Raw genomic sequence first — 9,527 nt, forward strand, 5'->3', positions numbered from 1 at the left:
ATGTAAGGTATATATTAACCTTCCTTTAAATTATTATCCATTATCATATAATTGTACTGTTATAATGCCACCTTGTGCCAACTATATGGCAATTATACACATGCAGGACATATGCACAAAAGTTGCTGGCCATTGCATGCATTACATCCTTGTTCCTGTTATACTTATGTGTTACATATTACCAGCAGCAGTAGTAGGTTGTAGTTCATCTGCTGAACCTGAAATTCCTTGTAGTGCATTATTCATACATTTCTACCAGTTATTATTCTGTGTCATTGATGTGTGTATGTGTATTTACACTGCTTTCCGATAGGTTCCTGTTAGGCCACTGAAGGTCACACATATACGTCAACACCTCTCTGTTGCCTCAGACATGACATATGTCTGTGACATATACACTACATTTCATGTATGTTTGGGTTGTGTACACCTACGTTTGTAATGAGCAACCATTTTGTTGCTTTCTACAGTACAGCTGTTTGGCACTGTACCTGGTTGTTTGCCTTATCCATGCATGACTAGAGGTTCTATTCTGTCCTTCGCTGGTCAGCATTTCCATGGCTGCATTCAGTCCTCTTGATTCTCTATCCAGTGTGCACTGTGATCCCTATTTCTTCCCCTACAATATGCACCTGCCATCAGTCTTACATATTCAGGTATGACTGCCACACAGATTGCAGAATGTCATAGTGCATAGCTACATATGTATTTCTGCATTTCACAGTGGTGGCATGCATTCCTACCCTTTTGTCAATTTCCCATTGCCCATGTCATAGATGTCATAGAGTGTGTTGTCTATGCATCTTACATCTCTTTTATGTTTATTTTTGACCTTTGTCTTTCATGTCTTGTGATATTTGTTATACATTTATACCTGCTGTGTTGCCCTTCCTCTCCTCTTTCTCTGTCATTTCCTCTCCTTCTATTCCCCAAAAAACAAAAACATGGAGCCTATTCCCACCAAAAAAATGACCTGTGCCCCTCTAACTGTCCCTCAGGCTTTTCTCTTCCAACAGACCTCTTGTGCATGTGTCCTACTTCACTCATAGCCCACATGCATATTTCCGTCTCACTATATCCTTGGGCGTGTATATTGTTTATGCTTCCCACACATGTCCCACACTCATTGTTAGCTATAGTTAGCCCTAATGAAGTGGCTGTGGTTGCCCTCCACATTTATTAACTTTTTTATTGGAAATTTTAGAGTCTGTCAGATTCCATATTTTCTAGTGAATGTATTTTATTAGTACATGTGTGTGTGTGTGTGTGTGTGTGTGTGTGTGTGTGTGTGTGTGTGTGTGTGTGTGTGTGTGTGTGTGTGTGTGTGTGCGTGTGTGTGTGTGTATGTGTGTGTGTATGCATGTTGGGGGTATCTAGGCTACTGCAATGCATGGGATGGTAGGCAGAATGCAACCATGATCATGTCTGACAGGGCAATTCAGATACAGGGTAATGAGCAGAAGTGTAGAAGCCGGAATTGCACTAACAGCAACTGGGATGATGGGTGACTGATCAGATTGTGCCCTCTATCACTTTGGGTCTGGGGATAGTTGCCCCTTTCACCCCGCCCTAGCTACGCTACTACTACTAATGAGCCACTAATGAGGTGTTTCTCTGTGAGACTGTTCCTTATGTCTGAATCTGAGATTTTCTCTTTCATGCTAACTAACCTTTGAATTCCTGGATTTCTCCCAATATTACAGGCTTACATCTTGGCAACATGCACTAAATGGGCCATACTTTGAGCATGTGTACATGTCAGTTATCACTCAAGCTATAATATGGTAAATGAAGATAACTACCTCTAACAGTATAAAACATAAGCAGCTTAATGCTTTTACATGCAGTAAAAGCTTACATCTACTAACATCATGCTGTAAAGTTCTATAATTTTTAATCTGCATTCATAAATCTGATATATGGTAGTTTCATTACAAAGTATTGTTGACTGTATAGGCTTTGTAAACATATTCCATTAAGAAGACTTGTCCTATACTGTAATTTTATAAAGTTCATTATATGCAATTGTATATTCAAATCTCTATACATAGGTTTATATACAACTTTATAAAGACATTATACCAGTTCATTGGTCATATCAGACTTACCAGTGATTAATACTTTGAATAGTTTAAATGGAAGTGTGAAGTAATGAAATAATGAAAACAAGACATGTGGAATACATGATTATTTCGGGTTATTAAAGCAGGTACAGTTGTAGTTTTCCTTTAGTTATGTTTTATGCTGGTTTCTGGAATATGGCTAGGAGGTTTATTTTTTTGTATTTCTGTATATTATTATTTCATCAGGATGGCTCCTTTAGGTAAATTCCATTGTTTCCTCTAGGGCTGTAGGTTGTGGTGCTGATTTGTAATTTGTTGCTTATGGAGGGGGGGGGGGCAGTAGTCTTCGCAATTCGCTAATAAGTTTGTAGGCTAGTTTTTTTTTTTTTTTAGTAGAAAAGTTGCCCTAGCTGTTGCGAGAAGCCAGATGAAGCTTTCCAAGTGTAGCAGTAGTATTCTGTTTTGTAGATCAGGTTTGGTTTGTAAATCTAAGGATTTTATTTTCTGCAATTTGCAGTATAGAAGTGTTTTATGGTTATGGTAAAAGCAGTGCAATTCTAAGCACTGTGTATTCTAGTCTTAGTACCAAAACATTTATTGCAATTGCCTTCTTTTCTTAATGGGTTAGGAAATTAGAAATTGTGTCCACTGTTGTGTCAGAACTTTTTCACCTGTGTTTCACTGTGTGCCTGGAATGATAGATTTTGGTCTGTCATAATGCCGAGATATCTTTGGTGGGAGGGTATTTGTAGTGGGTGCCTGTGGGTCTTTTATGAATGAAACTTGAGCAGAGACCACCATTTACTGTATTCCTAGAAGTGTAACTGCAGTCTTTAAATATTAATTTTTAGGCCAGATTTGCTAAGGCAGCTCCATAAACAGCTGAAGTCTCCCTCTAGATTTTTGTTTAGAGAATGTGTTGCTTTATGAGTGCTAGTGATGCCATTATTCAGTATTTAACATATTAATGTAAATTATTAATAAAGAGTGAAAATAATTAGGGTCCTAAAATCAATCCCTGGGGAATGCCCCTGTTTGCAATATACCTGTCAGACTGTAAGTTGTTATCTGTAATCCTAAATGTTCTAATTAGTAAGGTAGTTGGAGAAACATTTGGCTTACTTCTTGAGAGAGACCACAGTTACTTAGTTTATTTAGGTTTAATTTCTTCAAGTCTTTTTGATTTTTAGTATGACGATGGAATGGACCCCATTCCTAAGTCAAATTATTAAAATTCATGAAATTAACATTGTTTCAATCTTTGCTGTTAGCCAAAATTGCTCTTTGCAGCACTCACAATGTGTGTAGAAATATCTATATCGATATAGAGAGACAGACAGATATGTGTGCGTGTTCAGGTATTTGCACATGCAGTTTATATATATATATATATATATATATATATATATATATATATATATATATATATTTTTTTTTTTTTTGTCTTAACTCTGTCTTTATGTGTGGCCCTTCTCTGAACCTTGCCATTTCCCCTTCCCTATGTACTCTGAACCTGGGATTTTACACACACATTTCTTCACGCTTGTTTTTCTCTTAGTTTGTCTTGGTACCAACCCCAAGACAACTGACTTTACTCTTTTTTCTCAAATACTTCCTAGACTCACATACAGTCCTAATTACACCTCTGCCCTTAGCAGTATAATTCTTTTTTGAGTTCAGATAACCACCATGTTCTTCCCCTGTAGCATCACAGTATTTCACACAAAAGTGAATGGCACTGCCATCTGTTTTATTATTTACTATAGTAATAGAACAAAAATGCAAGACTGGATGTTTACATTATTATTTGACACTATATATTTGTACTTTCTTAGATAAGGAGCAAACAGCACCAGTTGGAACACTGGTACATACTTAGGTTGCCTTTTTATTGTGATTGGTGCTGTTTGCTCCTTATCTAAGAAAGTGCAAATATATAGTGTCAAATAATAATGTAAACATCTAGTCTTGCATTTTTGTTCTATTACTATCACTGAATGCGATCTGTTTAAGTATGTACCAGTGTTCCAATCACTGTCTCTGAATGTGATCTGTTTAAGTATGTACCAGTGTTCCAATCACTGTCACTGAATGTGATTTGTTTATGTATGTACCAGTGTTCCAATCACTGTCACCGAATGTGATCTGTTTAAGTATGTACCAGTGTTCCAATCACTGTCACTGAATGTGATTTGTTTATGTATGTACCAGTGTTCCAATCACTGTCACTGAATGTGATCTGTTTATGTATGTACCAGTGTTCCAATCCCTGTCACTGAACGTGATATGTTTATGTATGTACCAGTGTTCCAATCACTGTCACTGAATGTGATATGTTTATGTATGTACCAGTGTACCAATCACTGTCACTGAATGTGATATGCTTATGTATGTACCAGTGTTCCAATCACTGTCACTGAATGTGATCTGTTTATGTATGTACCAGTGTTCCAATCACTGTCACTGAATGTAATCTGTTTATGTGCTCTTGGATTATTGCCTTCATTGTAATTTATATGGCTTTTTATATGGAAAACAGAAAAGTGTATATTACTTGTTACTTACATGTATAACTTAAATCTGACAAAGCTCTGACAAGAGTGAAATTGCTCATCTTCTGTGTTTACTTAATAAACTGTGGGTTAAACAAGCAATACCAGCTTGAATCCTGTTTTCCTCTTTTTAATAAGAAAGCAAGGTGATCTATAACATGGATGTTACATTAGTATTTATGACAGTCTATTTTAGCAAGTTGTGTGTTGATATCATTCCTGTACAACTAGTTGCCCCTTTTTCTTGGCATATATTTGTGCATATATGCACTATATATATATATATATATATATATATATATATATATATATATATATGTATTACGCCGAAAGCTGAGAAGAACGACAACGAGAAAACCGACACAGGAAGATCGACAACAGAGAAGACCGACAGTTGAGAATCCCGATGCTGAGAACACCGACATGTTAAGGTAAGTGTGCGATAGGGATGGATGTTAGGGTCAGGGTGTGGGTAAGGTAAGTGTGTGATAGTGACGGACATTAAGGTAGGGTGCAGGTGAGGTAAGTGTGCGATAGTGACGAACTTTAGGTTTAGGGGCAGGTTAAGTGAGTTAGGGTTAGGGTGCAGGTAAGGTAAATGTGCAATAGTGATGGATTTATGGGTTAGGGGCGGATTAAGTGAGTTAGGGTTAGGGTGCAGGTAAGGGAAGTGTGTGATAGTGACAGACTTAAAGGTTAGGGGCGGATTAAGTGAGTTAGGGTTAGGGTGCGGGTAAGGTAAGTGTGCGATAGTGACGGACCTTAGGGTTAGGGTTTCGGTTAAGGTTAGTGCATATATAGTTGTATATGTAAGGTTTAGTGTAGGTTTGTAAGGTTTTTGGTGTGCTTGTGTTGTGTGTGTCTTTTTCGGGAAAGTTATTTGTTTTGTTGATTTTCGGGATTGTGGTTTGTCGGGCATGTGAAGTTTCGTGTTTTTGAACTTTCGGTTTTGTTGTGTCGGTTATTTCGTTGTCGGTGTTTTGGCGTGTTGGTGTTATCAGGTAGACCCATATATATATATACATATACATATATATATATATATATATATATATATATATATATATATATATATAGAGAGAGAGAGAGAGAGAGAGATATTATATATATATATATATATATATATATATATATATATATATATATATATATATAAAAATAGATATAAATATATGGGTCTACTGCTTTTGGTCGAATTACATATGGTCGAAAATGATTTCAGGCAGCCCACGTCACTGAAAGGTGTAGCCCCCCACATTTTGCAACTAGTTTTTACTGACGTATGTTTCAATGTATTTTTAATGGATACACATGTATATAATAGTAATACACTGCAATTATGTGGGGGGCTATGCCCCCCACCCCCTTACTTTATATTCTCACTCCAGGGTCGCACTGCAGTGGGGCAGGGGCTATATTTAATTTTTGACCAAATGGAATTCGACCAAATGGGTTTTCAGTGAAATGTATTTTTGGTGAAGTGAGCTGCCTGAAATCTTTTTCGACCAAATGTAATTCGACCTAAAGCACTAGCTCCATATATATATATATATATATATATATATATATATATATATATATATATATATATATATATATGTATTGTTCAGGAGACATTCACACTAACCCAGGTCCCTCCTCCTGTAATAATCTCCATATAACCACCATTAACTTTCAAAGTATCTGCAACAAAACTTCGGAATTTCATCCCTGGGTAACTCTAAGAAGAACTCAAATCATAGCTGCTACTGAAACCTGTCTGAAACCAAACATCCAAGGCTCTGAATTCCTTCCAACTAATTTCAATGTAATCAGGGTCAACAGGAAACACAAAAAAGGAGGAGGTATTGCCTTAATTTACCCTCATACCCTTAACATATCCACCTTTCCTAACACTATTCCTAAATTCCATAATGCTGAAATCCTAATTTCATTCCTCAACTTTAATGCCAAAAAACTCTGTATTTCAGTCATTTACATTCCACCCGGGAATAATATCCCAATTCTAGAAGACATCCTTTCCTGGATTTCCCATACAATCAAATATGAAACCATTATATTAGGTGACATGAATATTGACTGGGCAACTACTTCCTCTATCCAATCCCCCAATAGCATTAACCTATTCCATTTTACTCAACTAATTACATCTACCACTAGATATAACTTCAAAAATAACAAAGGCTCAATTCTAGACTGGATCTTGGTTTTAGACCCTTTCAAGTATCAAGTTTCCGGCACCCTTCCAAATTTCTTTAGTGACTATCCCCCAACCGACACTATTCACAGCTGCTCTTTTCTCTGTAAAACCCACAATGTTAGAGTCATACAAAACTTATCAACATTTTGCCCCAACAGATTTAATACTATCCTGAAAAGTCACAACTGGAGCTGTCTCAAAACCTTACCACTAGATGACGCCCTTCTTTACTTCAACAACTCCTTTCTTAGTATTCTCCACAGCCTGGCACCCACTAGATCCATTAGAATCAAATCCAAACAGGCCCCCTGGCTTCCTAAAACCACAAAAGAATCTATGCAAAACAGGGACAAAGCCTGGAAGCCGTGGCTGAACGCTGATAACCCTTCCAATCTTATCCATATTAAACAACTTTGCAACCTCTCTAAAAAACGTATCCACAAAGACAAACAATATTTTTGGAACTTACAATCAATCAGGAAAAATAACCCCAAGCTCTTCTGGTGATCTATTAATAATGTTCTGAACCCTGACACAAAATCCAACCCTTGTCCCTTCCCTGACATGTCACCTAACCTTAATGCCTCCAAATTGAACTCATATTTCATTGACACAATAGCTAATCTCACAGCTTCCTTTTCCTCCCCTCTTCCTAACAATCCTAACCTCAATTCTCCTTCCCCCTCACACCCACCTCACAATACCACATCTCCAATTACAACTACTTCTTCTTTCAGCTGCTCCCATTAGGGGTCGCCACAGCAGATCAACTGTTTCCATTTCTTCCTGTCCTCTGCACCTTGCTCTGTCACACCAACCACCTGCATGTCCTCTCTCACCACATCCATAAACCTTATCTTAGGCCTTCCTCTTTTCCTGTTACCTGGCAGCTTCATCCTTAGCATCTTTTTCCCAATATACTCTGCATCCCTCCTCAGCACATGTCCAAACCAATGTAATCTTGCCTTTCTGGCTTTGTCTCCAAACCTTCCAACTTGGGCTGACCCTCTAATATACTTATTCCTAATCCTGTCCATCCTCGTCACACCCAGTGCAAATCTTAACATCTTCTACTCTGCCACATCAAGAAAATCTCCAATTACAACTACACAAAACTGAAAAAAACCACCCTTCTCATATTGAATTTAATCTTTCCCTTATTCCTACTGCCTATGCAAAAAAAACTTCTTGCTAAAGCTAAAACCCTCCTCTAACTCAGCTGACAACATCCTTGCCAAATCCCTCAAGATTGCCACAGACACAGTAGCTTATCCAATCAGCATTTTAATCAACAGATCAATACAAGACTCTTATGTTATGTTCCCTCCTTATGGAAAAAAGCCATTATCCTACCCCTCCATAAAGAGACCCCTTCTACCGACATCTCAAACTTCCAACCTTTTGCTCTACTTTCCCCTATATATAAAATTCTCGAAAAATCTATCCTAAAACAATTAGTCAACTACCTGTTAAGCAACAACATCCTCTCCCCAACTCAACATGGATTCCATCCTGGCCTTATTACCTCTACTGCTCTCATATCCTTCTTAGATACCATAAACAAAATCTGTGACTCCAGCCTCATAGCATTTACTCTCTTTCTAGATTTATCTAAGGCATTTGATATCATATCACATTCTATCCTTCTTTCCCAACTTTCTTCCATTGGGCTGTCTTCTCCATCACTTGCCTTGTTCAAAAGCTATCTCTCTAACAGAAAACATGCTGTCAAATGGCAGCACTCAATCTCTCCCTACCTCCACAACCCTACTGGCGTCCCTCAAGGTTTGATTCTTGGTCCACTTCTATTTAACATTTTCATTAACAACTTACACCAAGCCCTACCACACTCCTCTCTATTCCAATATGCTGATGACTCGACTATAGTCTGTTCTGCAACCAACCCAATTCTCCTCCAATAAATGACCCAAACAGCCTTCTCTACTGTTGAATATTGGCTCCACCAAAATCACCTGTCCTTAAATGCCATAAAAAAAACAAACTTATGTTATTTACCCCAAAAAATACCTCTATCAGTGTCCAAGACTTCAACATTCTCTCATTGAATTCTATAAAAATTGAGCTCATAGCTTATACTAAACTCTTAGGGGTTATAATAGGGGTTATAATAGACAACAATCTAAAATTTGATCTACATATCCAATCCAACATCTCTAAAACCCACAAAAACGTGGCCTCCTCTACAGGCATCGTAAATTCCTCTCCCCTCCAACCAAACAAGCCTTAGCCCTCTCTTACCTACTTCCTTCTCTAACCTATGGTGCTCCATTACTAACTAACCTTCAGTCCTCTCTAAAACAGAAATTAAAATCATGTTACAACAAAATTGCCAAATTTGCTTCCAACTCTCGTAATTCTACCTATCACTGTTTAGCCTTAAGAAATCTCCACTGACTCGAATTCCCTCACTTCCTACTATACCTCCAACTAACTACCTCTCCTAGACTAATTTACAAACCACAAGATTGCCCTGCACTCATCTCCTTATTTACCCCTTACTCCCCTAATAGGTCATTATGCTCAGAAAATCAAAACCTACTACAAGACCGCAAACCTAAACTTACAGTTGGTGAACTCTTATACTCCTGGACTATGGCTAGAGATTGGAATGATCTCCCCTCCTCTGTACGCTCTGAACTACAGCCTATCAAATTCAAAACTGACCTCCAAAGTTACCTTCTTTCCAACTGG

Source organism: Protopterus annectens, chromosome 5.part0 (assembly GCF_019279795.1).
Source record: "Protopterus annectens isolate FY-2018-M chromosome 5.part0, PAN1.0, whole genome shotgun sequence".
NCBI classification, from domain to species: Eukaryota; Metazoa; Chordata; order Ceratodontiformes; family Protopteridae; genus Protopterus; species Protopterus annectens.